This window comes from Neoarius graeffei, chromosome 11, assembly GCF_027579695.1.
Source record: "Neoarius graeffei isolate fNeoGra1 chromosome 11, fNeoGra1.pri, whole genome shotgun sequence".
NCBI lineage: Eukaryota > Metazoa > Chordata > Actinopteri > Siluriformes > Ariidae > Neoarius > Neoarius graeffei.
Window position 1 is genome coordinate 74,844,346 of NC_083579.1, and position 23,603 is coordinate 74,867,948.

Consider the following 23,603-nt stretch of genomic DNA (forward strand, 5'->3'; position numbering starts at 1 on the left):
AATTCCTGACCTCTTCTTCTTTTGGCTGCTCCTGTTAGAGGTTGCCACAGTGGATCATCATGATCCGTATATTTGATTTGGCATAGGTTTTATACCAGATTCCCTTCCTGACGCAACCCTCCCCAATCTATCTGGGCTTGGGACTGGCACCAAGGCTTGTGCAACCCCAGTGGCTGGGGATTTTACCTAATCTGCATGTCTTTGAACAATGGGAGGAAACCCACACAGACATGGAGAGAACATGCAGACTTCACACAGAAAGGCCCTGTCAGCCATGAGGTTCGAACCCGGAACTGTGTGTCGACAGTGCTAACCACTACACCACCAAGCCTAAAGGACTAATTCAGCAAATACATATCGTTTAAAATTTGCTTTATTTTCAGTTTTGCCCTGCAGTTCAATGGCTAATGTCATACGGATACCCGAAAGATTTGTCCTTCACGAAAACAGTTTTGCACCTTGGTGCCTTCTTACACTTTCTCAGTGTGGTAACGTACCTTAATTAGTCACATTCTCTATCGTTCATTGCTGCCTCGTTAAAGTTGCATATCTCCTAACAGTATTTCTGTAGTTTTTAGATAGTACGTCTTATCCTTTTAATAAGTGGGGTTAGGACGCAATTGGAACAAAAGTTCTGTTCCTTTCCCTGTCACACCTCTCGATTTAGTTTTTCTTTGTTACGGTAGGTGCATGTGACCGTTTTTGGTATTGTAGTTTTTCAGTATTTATTGTAAAGTTGTGACGAAGCCATTACACTAAACTAAACTAAACTCAAGCCTGGATAAATTCACCAGGATACTAAGGAGTTGTACAAAGAACTGCTGCTGTACTCAAAGACCATGCTGTGCTCATTCCAAGCCTCTTATTTGACACTACGGTATACTTTACAGTATACTGCTGTCGAAAACTAATGATTTATAATGCACCTATTCGGTGTCACCTGAAAGATGAGGGTCTCGTCACCCTTTTGAGTCTGGTTCCTCTACAGGTTTCTTCCTCATGACTTCTCAGGGAGTTTTTCCTTGCCACTTTTACCTCTACCGCGAGTTGGCCTCTCGATCGGGAGCTTGCGAGTTCTGCTCATGGTCGGGTCATACCAAAGACCATCATAAAAATGGTATCTGCTGCTGTCTGGCAGGGCACTCTGCAATGCAGATGCGAGTTGGGAGTCAAACTCTCGTGTTACCAGAGGACCAGCCCCCAACTATAACCCTAGCTGTATCCTTGACTTGCAAGTGACATCAAAGCAAAATAGAAACCCGGATGTCGGCCATGTTGGTGGATATACAAATGCAAGGTCAAGCGACATTCCATACAAAACATGTCATGCGTGCACAACTCTTTGTTTTTCCACTGCTTTAAGCGTTCTTTTAGGTGATGCCATATCTTTGTGCTGCATATGGTTGTAGTCACAACAGTACTCGTGACGGTGGCACGTTCCGATTTTTTAGAATTCCGTCTGTGATTCGGAAAGAGGGCGAGGAAACTTAAGGAGACAGTACAGAGAGGAGACGAGGGGATCAGGACACTTTGTCCAATGACCATTTTATCCAAAACCTTTTTCATACATTTAGTATTCCGGTGTTCACAAACGAAAGCCCTGCGAGAGCGCTGCTCCGCGCCTATAGATTTAACATGATCCAGTCGGCTTTAAAAATGAATAACTCGGCCAACAGAGCTCACAGTTAAACCAAATCTTACAGGCACTTCCCTCAAAGCCTCCCCCTTCGAAAGAGCACGGTCTCGGGTTGGTAGGACCGCGCCTCGGCCCGGGATTCGCGAACGAAGCCCCCGCAAGAGCACTTCTTGGCACCGAAAGATTTAACATGACCCATACTACGAGACTCATTTGCTTTACAAAAATGTGTTTTGCTTTGGTCAAATTCCATTGAGAATTCCTCCTTTTTTCAAACAAACAAATACCTGAAATATAAAATAATTGATAGTGCGTATGAAAAAGGCTTTGGACGAAATGACTGTATTGGTTGGTTGAAGCATCTTATCTTCAGAAAAGTCTGACTTTTTTTTTAAATAATATGGGTCAAAACCACAAACATCGATCTTCACTCGATCGTTCAAATTGTGGTAATACTGAGAAAATTCAGCATTGTTGCCATCCTAGTCGCTTTGTATATCCACCATCATAGCAGACACTCATGGCGTAGCACGTTTTGGTCACGTGGTTGCAAGTCATCTATAGGCGAGAGGCTGAGGGCTATGGAAATGGAGACTGGCGCCACCCAATGCGACTTAATGGTCTGGTTAGTACTGGGTCGGGAGACTGTCTAGCAAGACCAGGGCACGGCCCGGGAAGGACTTTAGACTCTTAACTCTGGCTTGCTCATCAGTAATGTACAACCCTGATTCCAAAAAAGTTGGGACAAAGTACAAATTGTAAATAAAAACGGAATGCAATGATGTGGAAGTTTCAAAATTCCATATTTTATTCAGAATAGAACATAGATGACATATCAAATGTTTAAACTGAGAAAATGTATCATTTAAAGAGAAAAATTAGGTGATTTTAAATTTCATGACAACAACGCATCTCAAAAAAGTTGGGACAAGGCCATGTTTACCACTGTGAGACATCCCCTTTTCTCTTTACAACAGTCTGTAAACGTCTGGGGACTGAGGAGACAAGTTGCTCAAGTTTAGGGATAGGAATGTTAAGCCATTCTTGTCTAATGTAGGATTCTAGTTGCTCAACTGTCTTAGGTCTTTTTTGTCGTATCTTCCGTTTTATGATGCGCCAAATGTTTTCTATGGGTGAAAGATCTGGACTGCAGGCTGGCCAGTTCAGTACCCGGACCCTTCTTCTACGCAGCCATGATGCTGTAATTGATGCAGTATGTGGTTTGGCATTGTCATGTTGGAAAATGCAAGGTCTTCCCTGAAAGAGACGTCGTCTGGATGGGAGCATATGTTGCTCTAGAACCTGGATATACCTTTCAGCATTGATGGTGTCTTTCCAGATGTGTAAGCTGCCCATGCCACACGCACTAATGCAACCCCATACCATCAGAGATGCAGGCTTCTGAACTGAGCGCTGATAACAACTTGGGTTGTCCTTCTCCTCTTTAGTCCGAATGACACGGCGTCCCTGATTTCCATAAAGAACTTCAAATTTTGATTCGTCTGACCACAGAACAGTTTTCCACTTTGCCACAGTCCATTTTAAATGAGCCTTGGCCCAGAGAAGACGTCTGCGCTTCTGGATCATGTTTAGATACGGCTTCTTCTTTGAACTATAGAGTTTTAGCTGGCGACGGCGGATGGCACGGTGAATTGTGTTCACAGATAATGTTCTCTGGAAATATTCCTGAGCCCATTTTGTGATTTCCAATACAGAAGCATGCCTGTATGTGATGCAGTGCCGTCTAAGGGCCCGAAGATCACGGGCACCCAGTATGGTTTTCCGGCCTTGACCCTTACGCACAGAGATTCTTCCAGATTCTCTGAATCTTTTGATGATATTATGCACTGTAGATGATGTTGTGTTCAAACTCTTTGCAATTTTACACTGTCGAACTCCTTTCTGATATTGCTCCACTATTTGTCGGTGCAGAATTAGGGGGATTGGTGATCCTCTTCCCATCTTTACTTCTGAGAGCCGCTGCCACTCCAAGATGCTCTTTTTATACCCAGTCATGTTAATGACCTATTGCCAATTGACCTAATGAGTTGCAATTTGGTCCTCCAGCTGTTCCTTTTTTGTACCTTTAACTTTTCCAGCCTCTTATTGCCCCGTCCCAACTTTTTTGAGATGTGTTGCTGTCATGAAATTTCAAATGAGCCAATATTTGGCATGAAATTTCAAAATGTCTCACTTCGACATTTGATATGTTGTCTATGTTCTATTGTGAATACAATATCAGTTTTTGAGATTTGTAAATTATTGCATTCCGTTTTTATTTACAATTTGTACTTTGTCCCAACTTTTTTGGAATCGGGGTTGTACGGTAAATCTACATCTGGATTTCTGTGAAGCTGCATTGTGACAATATCTGTTGTTAACTGAGCTAAACAAAGAATACAACTGTATTGAATCGACGTAGCCTGGAAGTATAAGATGTCCATCAGACCTAATAAAGCTGGGAATTTAAATTGGGGGGGTCCTTTAAAACGACGCCGAAATTACAGAGTCCTTACTTACAAGTTTACATAGAGCCTAATTATTATCTACAGAACCTTCGGCCTTTCGAGACAATTCCCGCATCACATTTTGGAACCAGAATCGAGGAAATTATCCTATTATATGTGGCGGGGGGGACGCAATCAATTTTATTTCTGTTCACTTTTATAGATTACAGTAAGTCAGACTATAACGTACAAGCACATCACGAAGTCTGCGATGTTGCTTGAAAGCTTGGTACTCGGTTATAGTTTGAGGCAGTTATTTACAGAAAATATTTTCGCTCCAGTAGAACATGTCTTGGGTGATGGACTACATTTAGGGTACAAGTCACACACATCAAGCTCATTTCCTGATCTAGTGACACATAATCCCAATCTCCCATCATTCCTGTTAAGCACAAACGGCTGTCCGACAGGATATCCTGAACTTTCTTTCATCCCTTGACTCTTAATGTCTTGCTCTGTTCACAACCGGTATGGAATGTGACCATACTTCTTCAAAATTATTTTAACAATGTGGCCGAGAGGATAAGAAAAGTAGGCTAGTGAGATTACTGGTAAAAGAGGAAGGGAACTATTCACTCATGCAGAAGATAAGCACAACCTTGTTTCGATGCCAATTTCTCCACAATGGTTTGGAATGCAATCGTGTACCATCAATTGAAATCGAGACATAAAAAATAACAGTAAACCCAGGATCGTTATTCCACATCCTGGCATTAGGGTTGGGGATGTGTGTGCGCGCCGGTGAAGAGAACTGAGTGGGTGTTCGCTCGAAATGGAGCTTTCAGAGAACGTGTGTGTGTGTGTAGAGATCATTCTTGCTCGCACAGTCTGCTTTCCTCATTTTGCAGACCTCTCCTCCTACAGGCTGACCTCATTTGCATAAGTGATCCCTGATTTGCATGAGCGTTCCTGACGAGGAAACAGGTATGTAAATTCATTGCATGGGGGCAAAACCTGAACCACCTCGTTTCACCCAGAGATCCACCGTCCTCTTCACTGGCCTGATTCGATAAAGCGGTGCTCCGAATTTCCGAGGGGTAATTGCTCCGTGATGTGTGAAGGCTCAAAAGAGCTTAAAATAAACTGCAGTGACACTAAATCTAACTTAGAAAGGGGGAAAAATAACAAGAAAAAGATAAAAGGAAAACACCACCAACAACAACAACAACAGGTAAACACGTAAGCGTTCGCAGGGATTAGTCACCTAGTCAACTCATACACTGACTAGTTGTCACTGTGGTGATGTCAAATAATCAGCGTTGTAGTTGAGTCACTAAACCTCGAGTCTGAGTCATTAAAGAAAATTTCGAGTTGAGTCCGAGAAAAAGACTCCATCCACAACATGTGACGTTGGCTGTTGCTGCCTTTATGTGAAAGCGTCTCTGCTACTGTGTCGGACTAACGTTCCTGCTCGACTGCCCTGTTTTAGTTAACAGGCTACAGATAAAAAGCTTGTTCATCGCTCAGCAAGCCCCGCCCACTATCAACAGGCCAAATAACATGAGAGAGGGTTAACGCTAGCTAGTTCATCGCTCAGCAAGCAAACCCCGCCCAGTATCAACAGAGCAATGAACACAGCGTGTCACTTCCTTCTCCGGGTGGAGTCTCGCCAAATGACGATTGAAGTTCGAGGTCGTCCCCGTCGTCTCCTCGATAGTTCTTCTACATATGGAACACACAGCAGGGCATTTTTTTCCCACTGCACGAGAAGTCTGTATAAGCAAAGCAGACAATCCTAGCGATGTCTCTCCAGGCGTTTTCGCGCCGTTAACGTTAGTTTGTTCCTGAACATGACGTATGAACAGGTGAATGTGCGTTCTCTTGCACTAAATTAGTATAAAAATTAATGTAGATATAAATATCTTATGGCCAAATTATTATGGAAGAAAACAATCAGAATCAAAATCCATTGAATCAAGGAGGAGCAGCGATTTTCCTGAAAGTGCGCTAACCGGCCTAATTAGCGACTTGTTAATGAGAAATGCAGAGTGCTGGACACTTACAAAGGATATGAACGGCCGTCTAGATGGCACGTACACACGAATACTAAGAGCCGTTCTCGGTGTTTCTCGGAAAGATCACGACTTGAACAATGTACGGAAACCTCAGCAGCATATCAGCACTTCATGTACGGAGGTTGAAGTTTAAAGGGCACGTGTGGAGGAGAAGGGAGGAATTAGTGAGTCAAGTGCTGCTTTGGGAGCCAAAGCAAGGAGTAAGGAGGAGGGGAAGACCAGTGCTTACTTATGTTGACCAGTTGAGGAAAGACACCAGAGGAATTACCCACTGAAGAACCGAAAAACATCATGGATGACCGTGAAGAGTGGAGGAAGCTAGTCGGCAACGTCCGAGCTAGCTCAGAGCGAACAGACAGATAATGAGAAATCACAAAACCAGGGAGTGTGCAGACTGATTAGATCTTCCAAATAAAATAATCAATCAAAATCCATTGAAAAACTCCAGGAAGAGTAGCGATTTTTGTGAACTGTGGATGGATGGATGGATGGATGGATGGATGGATGGATGGATGGATGGATGGATGGATGGATGGATGACAGATGCTGTGTGATGGCAATAGCTCACTGGCCTATGGCCATGTGAGCTTAAAACAAAAACCAAAAAACAAACTAAGTGAAGAAAAAATAAGACGAGTGCTCTGAGAGCACAATATCCCTTGCTGGCAACTGTACCATAACTCTGGTAAAATGAGACTCAATTGAATGAAATTGCAATATGTGTATTATCGACATATAACAAAGAATCCTACCAAGTTTCATGAAATTCCTCCAAAAATTGTGAGGGAAGTTGATTTCAGAAAGCAAGCACACCTTGATGAAATTGCCAAAGTACAAGTTTGTTAATAATCGAGGGCATAACTCTGGGAAAATTTGCCCAAATTAAACGAAATTTCAACATGCGTATAACCGTCATATAACAAAGTCGTTTGCCAAGTTTGGTGAAATTCCTCCACAAATTGTGAGAGGAGTTGATTTCAGAAGAACGTACACCCTCATGAAATTGTCAAAGTACAAGTTATTTAATCAAGGGTCAAAACTCTGGGAAAATTTTCACAAATGAAATTAAATCGCAATCTGCGTATTACCGTCATATAACAAGGCCTTTTACCAAGCTTCGAGAAATTCGTCCAACAATTGTGAGAGGAGTTGATGTCAGAAGGAAAACACACCTTCATGAAATTCTCAAAGTACAAGGTTGTTAATCAAGGGCTGCAACTCTGGGAAAAATATGACCCAATTGAACGAAATTATAATACAGTGCCTTGCAAAAGTATTTATACCCCTTGAACTTTTTCACATTTTTCCACCTTACAACCACAAATTTAAAAGTTTTTTATTGAGATTTTATGTGATAGACCAACACAGAGTAGCACATAATTGTGAAGTGAAACGAAAATGATAAATGGTCTTCAAAACTTTAAACAAATAAAAATCTGAAAAATGTGATGTGCGTTAGTATTCAGTCCCCCTGCATCAATACTTTGTAGAGCCACTTTTTGCTGCAATTACAGCTGCAAGTCTTTTGTGTTACAGTATGTCTCTACCAGCTTTGCACATCTAGACACTGAAATTTTTGCCCATTCTTCTTTGCAAAATAGCTCAAGCTCAGCCAGATTGGATGGAGAGCGTCTGTGAACAGCAATTTTCAAGTCTTGCCACAGATGCTCAATGGGATTTAGGTCTGGACTTTGACTGGGCCATTCGAACACATGAATATTCTTTGATCTAAACCATTCCATTGTAGCTCTGGCTGTATGTTTAGGGTCATTGTCTTGCTGGAAGGTGAATCTCCTTCCCAGTCTCAAGTCTTTTGCAGCCTCCAACAGGTTTTCTTCCAGGATTGCCCTGTATTTAGCTCCATCCATCTTCCCATCAACTCTGACCAGCTTCCCTGTCCCTGCTGAAGAAAAGCATCCCCATAGCACGATGCTGCCACCACCATGTTTCACAGTGGGGATGGTGTGTGCAGGGTGATGAGCAGTGTTAGTTTTCCGCCACACATAGCGCTTTGCATTTAGGCCAAAAAGTTCAACTTTGGTCTCATCTGACCAAAGCACCTTCTTCCACATGTTTGCTGTGTCCCCTACATGGCTTCTTATGCCCGTCTTTCAACAATGGCTTTCTTCTTGCCACTCTTCCAAAAAGGCCAGATTTGTGGAGTGTACGACTTATAGTTGTCCTGTGCACAGATTCTCCCACCTGAGCTGTGGATTTCTGCAGCTCCTCCAGAGTGATCATGGACCTCTTGGCTGCTTCTCTGACCAGTGCTCTCCTTGCTCGCTCTGTCAGTTTAGGTGGATGACCATGTCTTGGTAGGTTTGCAGTTGTGCCATACTTTTTCCATTTTTGAATGATAGATTGAACAGTGCTTCTTGAGATGTTCAGAGCTTGGGATATTTTTTTATAACCTAACCCTGCTTTAAACTTCTCCAGAACTTTATCCCTGACCTGTCTGGTGAGTTCTTTGGTCTTCATGATGCTGTTTGTTCTTCAGTGTTCTCTAACAAACCACTGAGGCCTTCACAGAACAAGTGTATTTATGCTGAGAGTAAATTACACACTAGGACTCTATTAACTAATTAGATGACTTCTGAAGGCAATTGATTGCACTGGATTGTATTTAGAGGTATCAGAGGACAGGGGGCTGAATACTAATGCACACCACATTTTTCAGATTTTTATTATTTGTTTAAAATTTTGAAGACCGTTTATCATTTTCGTTTCACTTCACAATTATGTGCGACTCTGTGTTGGTCTATCACATAAAATCTCAATAAAAAACTTTTAAGTTCGTGGTTGTAAGGTGGAAAAATGTGAAAAAGTTCAAGGGGTATGAATACTTTTGCAAGGCACTGTATGCGTATTACTGATATATAATGAAGAATCCTGCCAAGTTTTGTGAAATTCCTCCAAAAATTGTGAGAAGAGTTGGTTTCAAAAGGTGAGCACCCTTCCTTGGACGGATGGACGGAAATCGCACACGACACAATCCCCCTTCGGGCCTTTCAGCCAGTGGGGGATAAAAAAGTGAAGAATACTTCTAAGCTAATTTTTCAAGGACAAGAATAGAGAATATTTTTCAGAACCCAGGTGGAACAGCTGGTACTGAAGTCTGGTTTGACGCAGCTGATCGTTTCTTTAGTCACTGGTGGTCACCAAGCAATGGCTATGACTCAAACCCAGACTAAAAACAAACATATTTTACCACCTAACCCTGCTTTAGACTGTTAGATGACCACGATACGGCTCGAAATGTCCCCATTTCCATGGTTTAGTCTCTACACAAGCTTTATTAAGCTGGGTTCGAGCAGAGTGGATGTCGATTCAGGCTCGCATTGTGTGACATATTAAGAACACAATCCAGAGAATGCAGCTGAAATTGATGGAGCTAATTGAAATGCCTGCAAAAGAATGTTGAGAGAAATGATGGAGGCTCAGCTGCATACAGAGGATAATGGTCTGCTTGGGGGGGGGGGGGGGGGGGGGGCACTCAACACAACAGCAATCCATTCACATACAGGAAGACAAGAGTGTGGACGGGAATACACACACACACACACACACACCTGAATTTCTGCTATCTTACTAGCAGGTTGAAGGTACCGTCCTTCATCTTTTCACTTAAGAGCTAATCTGCTGTAAACTCACTGCTTCAGCGCTCCGAGTCTCCACTATTATCGACATGATAATTCTGGGGAAAGATGGTGCGTGATGATAATGCTGAAGAACGCATCAAGCAATTTCTGTGGACAGATTCCACTGAATTGAAAACAGCCAAACTTTGGGAATTTCCCTTACACAGATGTGTTTGGAGTTGTATTATTATTATTATTATTATTATTATGAACCATATTAACTTCTTATTCAGTGCATTTTAGAGCAATATCCTCATGATTCATGACTCTCATACCCAACTCCAGTATGACCCAGGAGAAGCAATGTTGTTATCCATTCTAATGAAATCATCAAGATTCCACGTGGGAGGAGCGGTCATGAGAAAGTTCACGTCTCCGTATGAGAGAAGTTGTTCTTTTCTGGAAAGTGTTTTATGATAAAAGCAGACATGATTTCACTTGATTGATAAGACTTGCAATGTATAATTATGAGCTCAGAAACGAGAACACTCCACAGTGCATCTATCTACGTGACTTAAACGGCCTAACACGCTTCAAAACACAAAAGATAAAAAGACAGATTCGAATGATGAATAGCACATGGCTGCGAAGAAGCTTCACTCCTGACAAATCAACCAATCGTAGGCGTCTATGAGCTCATGTATGTGGAAGAGGGCAGACAGCATTTATTTTCTTTCTTTTTCAGAAGGAGTGTGTTACTCGGACCAAATTGGGGAAAAAAAAAAAAATCCAATGATTGTTTCAGAAACGCAACTTCAAAAACGTTTGGAAAAACCTTGAAAAAACTGAGCTACAATCATTTATCCTTTACAGTGAAATACATGCACCCTGTATATTCAATCGACCGCGTCTAAACTGGTAGCGTACTGAATGTATAAGAGTACAGTGGTGCTTGAAAGTTTGTGAACCCTTTAGAATTTTCTATATTTCTGCATAAATATGACCTAAAACATCATCAGATTTTCACACAAGTCCTAAAAGTAGATAAAGAGAACCCAGTTAAACACATGAGACAAAAATATTATACTTGGCGATTTATTTATTGAGGAAAATGATCCAATATTAGATATCTGTGAGTGGCAAAAGTATGTGAACCTCTAGGATTAGCAGTTAATTTGAAGGTGAAATTAGAGTCAGGTGTTTTCAATCAATGGGATGACAACCAGGTGTGAGTGGGCACCCTGTTTTATTTAAAGAACAGGGATCTATCAAAGTCTGATCTTCACAACACATGTTTGTGGAAGTGTATCATGGCACGAACAAAGGAGATTTCTGAGGACCTCAGGAAAAGCGTTGTTGATACTCTCTCACGTTGGCTAATGTTAATGTTCAGGAGTCCACCATCAGGAGAACACTGAACAACAATGGTGTGCATGGCAGGGTTGCAAGGAGAAAGCCACTGCTCTCCAAAAAGAACATTGCTGCTCATCTGCAGTTTGCTAAAGATCACGTGGACAAGCCAGAAGGCTAATGGAAAAAAGTTTTGTGGACGGATGAGACCAAAATAGAACTTTTTGGTTTAAATGAGAAGCGTTATGTTTGGAGAAAGGAAAACAGTGCATTCCAGCATAAGAACCTTATCCCATCTGTGAAACATGGTGGTGGTAGTATCATGGTTTGGGCTTGTTTTGCTGCATCTGGGCCAGGACGGCTTGCCATCATTGATGGAACAATGAATTCTGAATTATACAACCCCGATTCCAAAAAAGTTGGGACAAAGTACAAATTGTAAATAAAAACGGAATGCAATGATGTGGAAGTTTCAAAATCCCATATTTTATTCAGAATAGAACATAGATGACATATCAAATGCTTAAACTGAGAAAATGTATTATTTAAAGAGAAAAATTAGGTGATTTTAAATTTCATGACAACAACACATCTCAAAAAAGTTGGGACAAGGCCATGTTTCCCACTGTGAGACATCCCCTTTTCTCTTTACAACAGTCTGTAAACGTCTGGGGACTGAGGAGACAAGTTGCTCAAGTTTAGGGATAGGAATGTTAACCCATTCTTGTCTAATGTAGGATTCTAGTTGCTCAACTGTCTTAGGTCTTTTTTGTCGTATCTTCCGTTTTATGATGTGCCAAATGTTTTCTATGGGTGAAAGATCTGGACTGCAGGCTGGCCAGTTCAGTACCCGGACCCTTCTTCTACGCAGCCATGATGCTGTAATTGATGCAGTATGTGGTTTGGCATTGTCATGTTGGAAAATGCAAGGTCTTCCCTGAAAGAGACGTCGTCTGGATGGGAGCATACGTTGCTCTAGAACCTGGATATACCTTTCAGCATTGATGGTGTCTTTCCAGATGTGTAAGCTGCCCATGCCACACGCACTAATGCAACCCCATACCATCAGAGATGCAGGCTTCTGAACTGAGCGCTGATAACAACTTGGGTCGTCCTTCTGCTCTTTAGTCCTAATGACACGGCGTCCCTGATTTCCATAAAGAACTTCAAATTTTGATTCGTCTGACCACAGAACAGTTTTCCACTTTGCCACAGTCCATTTTAAATGAGCCTTGGCCCAGAGAAGACGTCTGCGCGTCTGGATCATGTTTAGATACGGCTTCTCCTTTGAACTATAGAGTTTTAGCTGGTGACGGCGGATGGCACGGTGAATTGTGTTCACAGATAATGTTCTCTGGAAATATTCCTGAGCCCATTTTGTGATTTCCAATACAGAAGCATGCCTGTATGTGATGCAGTGCCGTCTAAGGGCCCGAAGATCACGGGCACCCAGTATGGTTTTCCGGCCTTGACCCTTACGCACAGAGATTCTTCCAGATTCTCTGAATCTTTTGATGATATTATGCACTGTAGATGATGATATGTTCAAACTCTTTGCAATTTTACACTGTCGAACTCCTTTCTGATATTGCTCCACTATTTGTCGGCGCAGAATTAGGGGGATTGGTGATCCTCTTCCCATCTTTACTTCTGAGAGCCGCTGCCACTCCAAGATGCTCTTTTTATACCCAGTCATGTTAATGACCTATTGCCAATTGACCTAATGAGTTGCAATTTGGTCCTCCAGCTGTTCCTTTTTTGTACCTGTTTTGTGTTGCTGTCATGAAATTTCAAATGAGCCAGTATTTGGCATGAAATTTCAAAATGTCTCACTTTCAACATTTGATATGTTGTCTATGTTCTATTGTGAATACAATATCAGTTTTTGAGATTTGTAAATTATTGCATTCCATTTTTATTTACAGTTTGTACTTTGTCCCCACTTTTTTGGAATCGGGGTTGTACCAGCGAATTCTAAAGGAAAATATCAGGACATCTGTCCATGAACTGAATCTCAAGAGAAGGTGGGTCATGCAGCAAGACAACGACCCTAAGCACACAAGTCGTTCTACCAAAGAATGGTTAAAGAAGAATAAAGTTAATGTTTTGGAATGGCCAAGTCAAAGTCCTGACCTTAATCCAATCGAAATGTTGTGGAAGGACCTGAAGCAAGCAGTTCATGTGAGGAAACCCACCAACATCCCAGAGTTGAAGCTGTTCTGTACGGAGGAACGGGCTAAAATTCCTCCAAGCCGGTGTGCAGGACTGATCAACAGTTACCGCAAACATTTAGTTGCAGTTATTGCTGCACAAGGGGGTCACACCAGATACTGAAAACAAAGGTTCACATACTTTTGCCACTCACAGATACGTAATATTGGATCATTTTCCTCAATAAATAAATAAATGACCGAGTATAATATTTTTGTCTCATTTGTTTAACTGGGTTCTCTTTATCTACTTTTAGGACTTGTGTGAAAATCTGATGATGTTTTAGGTCATATTTATGCAGAAATATAGAAAATTCTAAAGGGTTCACAAACTTTCAAGCACCACTGTACAGTAATACATCTATGGCTGAGGACTGCAGTTGTCATGAACAGTTTTGCACTCAAGTCTCCATCAATGAACAGTTTATAACTTCAACAAAACAGACTTTGTGTTAAAACTATAATAAATTTCCTGGTTACACAGTTATACTTCGTGACTCTATCGGACACTGCTATAGAAGCGAGTTATTTATAATCATGCTATTTGTTATCACCCAGATGAGGATGGGTTCCCTTTTGAGTCTGGTTCCTCTCGAGGTTTCTTCCTCGTGTCGTCTGAGGGACTTTTTCCTCACCACCGTCGCCACAGGCTTGCTCATCGGGGATAGATTAGGGATAAAATTAGCTCAAGTCTTTAAATTTCCGTAAAGCCGCTTTGTGACAATGTCTATTGTTAAAAGCGCTATGTGTAAAAATAACCTTGACTTGACTATATGGCTTGTATTCGAAATGTGAAGCCGTTTATGTAGATTCATTGTCCTTAATCCAACAAAAGTTGCTAAAAAGCTTCAGAATATACGCATTAGTATTCAAGTAATATTTGAGCAAACATACTCAGAGCTCTAATTCACAGCCCCCACCCCCGAAGAATCAGCTCTATGAATACGTCTGCTCTGTGTCCCCAAGTCAGAGGTCAAACCCATTAGAGCACTGCTTTGTTGAGCGTACACAGCACTGAGGCTGTAGAAATATGACAACTCAGCAACAGCACTGAAAATAGCTCCGCAGAATGGACCGTCCGAGCCCGCTGACCTCTGCGCGTCTGGCCGTCTGGACGCACTTCTGTCTGTGGATCGATATCAGGGAGGAGGAAAAGAGTTTCATTGTATTGGACAGGGCTTGGCCCGTTCTCTTCGGCTGTACAGGAAGCCGAGGTGAGGGCAGGACACGCTCGCGCCAGGGATGACATCATCACCCCGGCCCGTCAGCGGTTACCAGCAAGAGCGGGATTCCCGCAACAGCATGGGAAAGGAATACAAAGATGGCTATTGAAAGCACGGAGAATGAAAGAGAGAGAGAAAGGATATTAGAGGAAAACGCACTGTGTCAGCAGGGGTATTCTGCAGACCGTCAAAGACGACCTCTAACTCCCACAGCTGTCCGAATGTGACCAGTAACCCACACTGGTGGCGACAGTATGATGGCTGTGTTGAATCTTCAGCTGAGAACAATAAAACAAAGACCTACACAGGTAGAGTGATGCAATGTTTACAGTGTGACTCACTCAGAAAGTCCTGTCTGCCTGGAAATATGCTCGTATTCGGAGGACAAAGCAATCTTTCACCACAGCAATAAGTTTATGTACACACACACACACACACACACACCTACCTTTCTCACATTCACCCTCCCAGTAAACCACTACACATGTTGATGCATGATCATAAAAGATCGGTTTTATCGAAGGCAGCTTCTGCTGCTTTGTTGCCCACAAACTGTACACCATCGCCTATTTAACTGGTAATACTGGTGATATTCAAACAGCAGTACTGGTTTACTAGCTTAGATCCGTTTTCACTTCTTTAATTTAAGCAGTATGCTCAAAAATATCAATATCAGGATCAGTAGCTGGACCTGGAGTTACATCTGAAGTGGGTGTGGTCTTAACGAAAAAAAGTGCATTTCTTGTCTTTTCATTTTTGCCCTTTTTCAAACCACATCAACAGGAAAACAAACAAAACCCACACACACACCCAGCGGTGCTTGAAAGTTTGTGAACCCTTTAGAATGTTTTCACAAGCCCTAAATATACAACCTCAAATCAGAATACGTCGGGACGGTATATTGAAATTGAAATTAAAACCGTGAATACCGTGATTTGTAAACAATCTTTGCCCTGTATTTGAGCCCTGCACTCCCGCGGGAGTCCCGCGGGACCCGATGCAAAGCAGTGCGGTGTGGGACAAATTTTGAAAGCTCATTGCGGGCGGGCGGGAAGGGGAGTACACAATACGGGAGCGGGCGGGAGAGGTGATAAGCTGCAGTCCCGCTAACTAAAAACGTGTTTAAAATAAAATGTATAAATTATTAATTTATGTCTATCATATATAATTTGTGCTGGAGATTTTATTTGGCATTAATAAAAACATTTTAAGATGCCCGAATTTGCGGATGTGGTCTAATCTCGCGTACGTTTCCGATTCCTTTCCGCTCTTCCGTGTTTGAGATCTCCGATCATGGCAGAAGAGCAGAGCTCCTCTAGTGAAGCTCACGGTGCTTCAGAAGTAAGTGCTGCTTTAAAAAGAGGTACATTTACCGTTAAAAAGTCAAGAGTCCTGAAATCAGACATTTGGAAGTCGTTCTCACTCGTGTACGACGCGGAGGGAAATCAGCTGCCCTTTGCTTGTTGTGATAAGTGCCAAAAGGTTCTGACACACAACGGCCATAAATCAGGTACATCAGGCCTGAATCGCCATGTATGTACTGTCTTAAAAGGACAACAATTGTTGGAGTTCAGAGGGAACAACGCAAAAGTGACAGATGCGTTGAAGGCAAAGACCGTGGAGAAATGCGTTGATTTTGTTGCTGCGGACCTCCGCCCGTATGACAGCATCGCTGGTCGGGGATTAGTTCAGTTAGCCCAACACTTACGGTAGTTGACACGGCAGCCACAATAGGCAAATTCGATGTGCGAGATATTCTGCCCCATCCAACAACTGTCACGTCATGTAGATGATAGGGCACTCAAATTTTGGTTGATGACATGAACAATGACAAGAACTCTCGTGAGAAATAACGCGAACGTCTGCATCATGCGGGATTTGCGGGCAGGCGCGGGCGGGAACGGGACTGAAAATCATAATTCTTTGCGGGAGCGGGACTGCACAATGCGGGAGCGGGACTGAAAATTCTGTCCCGCGCAGACCTCTACCCTGTATTACACTCAAGACAATAAAACAGCACATTATTTCATGTTGTACCTCATGAATTTTATTGTTCTTTCTTTTCCAAAATACACCCCGATTTCAAATTTGACTCTTGCAACATATTTCAAAAAAGTTGGGACGGTAAAGTATTCACCATTTTGTAATGTTGCCATTTCTTCTCAGGTCTTAAGGTGTGTAACAGTACGGGAGCATCGTTGTCGTATTTTTGGTTTCAAAATTAGTCACACACTCTCTGTTAGGGACAGAGGGGATATGCTCTCTTCTTCTACAGCCACGCCTGACGCCTTTGTAATGTGTGCAGAATGTGGTTTTGCATTGTCTTGTTGAACTCTCCTTGGAAAGAGCAATTCCAGCGTTATGGACGTGACACTTGAACTCAAAATGGCAACAAATGACCCAGTGCATGTTTTATTGTCTCCCAGTATTTAAACAGGTGTTGCATATTTTAAGGCTGTACCATACTGGAGAAGTGATAGAACAAGAACAATTCCCATAGTAGATCTAGGGCATGCCAGAAAACGCCAATAAAAGATGCGTTATGGATGTGACAGAAAAAGTATCACTTTTCTTGGGTGACTGTACATTTTTATCAAACTCTGTGAAATTGTAAACCTAATGTCGAAATGGAGATATCCGTTTGATAGAGGGGTCCAAGGTGAATATTAAAAAATCTTTGTTTAAAATATTTTGCATTTCATGCAGAGTTTCGGAAGGAAAAGTCAGCGTTATGGATGTGACGAAATTCCGTTATGGATGTGACGCGTCTGAAATAGACATGGCGTATGTTGGCAGCTTCAAATCTAGGTTAAAGACCAAGCTGTTTTCAGATGCTTTCTGTTAAATAATTAATATTGTCTTCTTTACATGTTTTATAATCTTTACTTTTACAGTCTCTGCATGTTTCAAATTTTACTTAACTTTTATTGTTTTATTCTGCTGTTTTTTTTTCTTCCACCTATTTGAACTTCTACTTCATTTTATTATTTTATTTCTACTATTGTTTAATTCTCATTTTATTTTTTCCCATTTATTTTATGTAATTTTATTCTCTATTGTTTACTGTTTTGCTTTTACTTCTGTAAAGCACATTGAACTGCCACTGTGTATGAAATGTGCTATATAAATAAACTTGCCTTGCCTTAGAAAATCAGCAATTTAACCACCATAACCCTTTAAAAAACTCTCTAAATATCAGCTAAAACTATCAAAGTTCTTAAATAATATTTAGGATGGCTATTGTTTTGCTGTTTTGTGGATTTTAGCATACATTTCTGTGGCTTGTGGCAATAATATAGAATTGTACATGATCAAAGTTGATTTTAGCTTGGGTTTTACATTATAAGAAAGAAAGACTGACAGTGACATATTAGGTTGGTTACAAATTGGTTCAACTTATTCACATCTGTAAAATACAGGCCTAGGTGATATCTCTGGGAGTGGTTTTGATGTATTACATGTTGCTTTATTTTTGCATGGCGAGGTTGACATTTACATGGAATTGCCCGAAAAGATGTCGTCTTGAAGGCAGCTCCAAAATCTCCGTGTACTTTTCTGCATTAATGCTTAATCACAGACGTGTACGTTGCCTTTCCCAAGGGCACTGATACAACCCCACACCATGACACACCCTGAGTTTTGGTTTTGTTCCTGGTAACAATCTGGATGGTCCTTTTCAACTCTGGTCTGGAGCATAAGCGCGTGCACTTCTCCCAATAAAGACCTGGAATACTGATTCATCTGACCACAATACACATTTCCACTGTGTGATCCCAGACGCTTCGGAGTCCAGAAAAGTTGACAGCGTGAAAATTTGAATAAAATGAATGTTTAGGAATGGCCAAGTGAAAGTCCTGACTGTACTCCAATAGAAACGTTGCGTGAACAGTTCATACCAGGAAACCCACCGACGTCCCAGAGGTGAAGCGGTTCTGTACAGAGGAATGGGCTGAAATTATTCCAAGCTGACGTGATCAACAGTTACCAGAAATGTTGTGTAGATATTACTGCACAACGGGGTCACAACAAAATACTGAAAGCCAAGGTTCACATACTTTTATCATCCACTGATGTGTAATATAGGATCACTTTTCTCAACGAGACCATCAGTGACGGCGTAGCTCACTCCGGCCCGGTCTAATCCAGAAGGAACGATCTAAAGTGGGCCACCTTCCTTGCGCAATAAATGTTGCAAGCTATACAGTGGTGCTTGAAAGTTTGTGAACCCTTTAGAATTTTCTATATTTCTGCATAAATATGGCCTAAAACATCATCAGATTTTCACACAAGTCCTAAAAGTAGATAAAGAGAACCCAGTTAAACAAATGAGACAAAAATATTATACTTGGTCATTTATTTATTGAGAAAAATGATCCAATATTACATATCTGTGAGTGGCAAAAGTATGTGAACCTTTGCTTTCAGTATCTGGTGTGACCCCCTTGTGCAGCAATAACTGCAACTAAACGTTTGCGGTAACTGTTGATCAGTCCTGCACACCGGCTTGGAGGAATTTTAGCCTGTTCCTCTGTACAGAACAGCTTCAACTCTGGGATGTTGGTGGGTTTCCTCACATGAACTGCTCGCTTCAGGTCCTTCCACAACATTTCGATTGGATTAAGGTCAGGACTTTGACTTGGCCATTCCAAAACATTAACTTTATTCTTCTTTAACCATTCTTTGGTAGAACGACTTGTGTGCTTAGGGTCGTTGTCTTGCTGCATGACCCACCTTCTCTTGAGATTCAGTTCATGGACAGATGTCCTGACATTTTCCTTTAGAATTCGCTGGTATAATTCAGAATTCATTGTTCCATCAATGATGGCAAGCCGTCCTGGACCAGATGCAGCAAAACAGGCCCAAACCATGATACTACCACCACCATGTGTCACAGATGGGATAAGGTTCTTATGCTGGAATGCAGTGTTTTCCTTTCTCCAAACATGACGCCTCTCATTTCAACCAAAAAGTTCTATTTTGGTCTCATCCGTCCACAAAACATTTTTCCAATAGCCTTCTGGCTTGTCCATGTGATCTTTAGCAAACTGCAGATGAGCAGCAATGTTCTTTTTGGAGAGCAGTGACTTTCTCCTTGCAACCCTGCCATGCACACCATTGTTGTTCAGTGTTCTCCTGATGGTGGACTCATGAACATTAACATTAGCCAATGTGAGAGAGGCCTTCAGTTGCTTAGAAGTTACCCTGGGGTCCTTTGTGACCTCGCCGACTATTACACGCCTTGCTCTTGGAGTGATCTTTGTTGGTCGACCACTCCTGGGGAGGGTAACAATGGTCTTGAATTTCCTCCATTTGTACACAATCTGTCTGACTGTGGATTGGTGGAGTCCAAACTCTTTAGAGATGGTTTTGGAACCTTTTCCAGCCTGATGAGCATCAACAACGCTTTTTCTGAGGTCCTCAGAAATCTCCTTTGTTCGTGCCATGATACACTTCCACAAACATGTGCTGTGAAGATCAGACTTTGATAGATGCCTGTTCTTTAAATAAAACAGGGTGCCCACTCACACCTGATTGTCATCCCATTGATTGAAAACACCTGACTCTAATTTCACCTTCAAATTAACTGCTAATCCTAGAGGTTCACATACTTTTGCCACTCACAGATATGTAATATTGGATCATTTTCCTCAATAAATAAATGACTGAGTATAATATTTTTTGTCTCATGTGTTTAACTGGGTTCTCTTTATCTACTTTTAGGACTTGTGTGAAAATCTGATGATGTTTTAGGTCATATTTATGCAGAAATATAGAAAATTCTAAAGGGCTCACAAACTTTCAAGCACCACTATACAGTATATGACGCTATATCCACCCTAGGAATACCAACCTATTTGCCATAAAGGATCCAAAATGGCGAGGAATTGACTGAGAAGAAGCGATTTTTGTTGAACTGCTGTTGAACATTAAGGCTTAATTAGTCCATAACTTCATTAATAATTGTAATTAAGCAAATCTGGGTAGAAGTTATTATAATGCACCCTAGGTACCCCTACCTTCATGCCAGAAAGAATCAAAATCGGTGAAGAATTGAGAGAGAAGAAGCGATTTGTGTGGAAACTGCTCGTTAGGGATTGATTAATTACTCCATATATTCATTATTAATTGAAATTATGCAAATTTGGATAGAAGCTACAGTATATGCACCCCAGGCAGACCTACCTTCCTGCAAAAAGGAATAAAAATACGTGAAGGATTGAGAGAGAAGTGATTTTCATGAAATGTGGATGACGACGGACGACATGACAGCATAAACTCATCACCTGTCGGTTGGATGCAGAGGTGGACAGAAACGAAGTACATTTACTTGAGTACTGTACTTAAGTACACTTTTTGAGTATCTGTACTTTACCTGAGTATTATTTTTTTTGGAATCTTATGACTTTAACTTCACTACATTTGAAAAACAAATATGGTACTTTTCACTCCACGACATTTCTATCAAGGTCCTCGTTACTCGTTACTATGAAGCAGCTTTGAAAGTGGATGTTTTTTTCTTTTCTAAAATGTGCTTGGTTTTTCCCCCCAGCTGACACTGAGACAGACTGTCAGTAATCACTCAGGTCACGTCACGTCCATAGACTGGATAAAATCAAGTTCAGTGATTTCTCAGCAACGTTATTTAACACGATCAGTTGATGGTGGAATGAAAAGAGGCGGTTCTTCTAGAGAACGCACGCACTCATGGCTTTACCTAGAACCCATGTTTCAGTTTTCTGAAAGGATTAAAGATTCGTTTCGTTTTAAATGTTTGCTTTGTTTGCCTAAAACGAACCACATCACGGCCTACAAAAACTCGCCGTCCAACCTGCGGAAGCATATTGACGTATATAAACGTTTTATTCCAAGAGAAAGCTTGTAACGAAGTTGTCTGTGCTTTTAGAGCTGGCAATAACATTGCAAACGTAGCTATACAGTCTGGTTAGTCAAATGACTTTCTATGGATTTACTCACCATGTTGCCATTGCCTTGTCCACGGCTAACATTTACACATAGCTAGTTAACTTCGACGCTGTTAGTTAGCATGTAAAAACGGAGTCACGCTAACATGAATAACGTTAACTTAAGTGAAGTCCTTTCAGAAATATGTTTTCGCATAATCTTGCCAAATAAACAGAATGTAGAAATCTTTCTTTTCTAGTAGCGTTAGCTACCCAATATGATTTCGGGTTTGAAGAGTTTGCTAGCATGTCAGGTGGAGCTTCACTGACTAGCTAGCTTAAAGTGCATATCACGGGTAAATTCAGGAACAAGATCAATGTAATTCTCCTATTTTATATTAAACTTTGGTCAAATATCTGCCACATTTCGTGCAATTTTTTTACCTTGCGCAATACCAGAAAAATTCAGTTGAAATCAAGCCATTTGAGGCGAATTGGTCCGCCTCTGAAAAAACTTGGCATTTGGATTTCCCGGCAAACATTGATTTTCGTGACGTCGCGTGCGGGACGCCTCCTTCTGAATCCTACGTCAGCGCTGGTTTGTTTATGAGAAAACGACCTGGTGGTTTTCTGCAAATTTCTTCAACGTTATCGCGTAATTATTAAAATGGTTAACAGATGTATCGTAGGAGGGTGTAGCAACACCAATCTTGATGGGATTAGTACTCATCGTTTCCCACATTGCGCTCAGGTGACAATTCCATATTTCAATGCAAAATCGCTAGCTGCTAAACTTGGTCTACACAGGCTGTGCACTGAAACCGTGCAAGCTCTCGCAGCCTGCTGGCGCTTCCGCAGGTGACGTCACGAATCTGGCTCCAGACTCCCTTGGGATTTTTCCAGACGCGTTTCGCTATTTTATTTTTTTCTACTGTAGACAGATGGCCTTGTGCAAAATTACCCTTCTGGATGAGTGTGTAAAGGGACATACTTTCATATATAAAAAAAAAACGAATTTGGTCCAGGATATGTACTTTAACGTTAAACCACCATGATGGCGCAGCATGCGTTCATTTTGTGAATTCACATTTCTGTCTTTGGTAACAGCGTTAGGTTTTGTAAGCGTTGTGGCAATAATAAGACAGAAAATGTACTTTTAATACTTAAGTATTTTTAAAAGCAAGTACTTCAGTACTTTAACTTCTGGCCCTGTCACACTATAGCGTTTTGTTCGACGTTTGGTTGCATTTTTAAAAATTTGAGAAACGTCGACGTTCTTCAAATTAAGTTTCTAGGTCAACGATGTTGTAACGTTCTTGTAACGCTTGGGTAACGCTCAGCCAACGTTCCCTCAGTGTCAGGCGACGTTTGTGGTCGAAAATAGCAGCAAAACCTAGCGTTCTCATAGCGTCCACAGCGCTTTGATAGCGTTATCATAGCGTTTGGGTAGCGTCTGCCTTGCGTCCAGGTAACGTTCTCGACGTTTGTCCAGCGTCGAGCTGACGTTCTCGACGTTTCCACAGCGTCTGCCTAGCGTTCCTGTAGCGTTCGAGTAACACGTGGAGCGTTTGTGTGACGTTCCTGTTACGTTTCGCCAACCTGCGGCTGGACGCGCAGTATAAAAGGGGGGGCTTTTGGCCAGAGTGCATCACTTCCATTTCAACCACCATTTCAACCACCATTTCAACCAGGTTGTTGTGATGCATGAGAGCAGCAACAGCATACTGGTGTTTCTCTTGGTCTGTCATTGTTCTGAAGTCTTCACTCTGTGAATGTTCCAACAGGACTGTCGGTGGCCTCTGCAAGCCCCTTTAAATATATTTCTGGCAAGTGCCTGCCAAATGCTCCTGAACGCTACCAGTAGGTTACAGGCGCGTTACAAGGATGCTACATGGACGTTACACAGACGCTGGAAAAATTCAGAACGCTGACAGACGTTAGAAAGATGTTGAAAGAGCGTTACTTGAGCGTTAAGAACGCTCGGCGAACGCTGACGAACGCTGAAAAACGTTGGCGACACGCTGGACAGACGTTCGATGGACGTTACACAGGCGTTAGGCAAGCGTTACCCAAGCGCTAGGCACACGCTGGACACTCGACCCTGATGGGCCGGCGTCCGCCTAACGTCCAGGGAACGTCCTGACTTTCGAGTAACGTTCGAGTAACGCCCGCAAACTTTCGT

The 23,603-nt window shown here is 41.8% G+C and overlaps 1 protein-coding gene across 4 annotated transcripts in view; it reads right to left on the reverse strand.

Moving 5' to 3' along the window:
• babam2 (BRISC and BRCA1 A complex member 2) overlaps positions 1–23,603 on the reverse strand; it is a 283,886-nt gene that overhangs the window by 162,096 nt on the left and 98,187 nt on the right. The gene's annotated exons all lie outside the window — the stretch shown is intronic.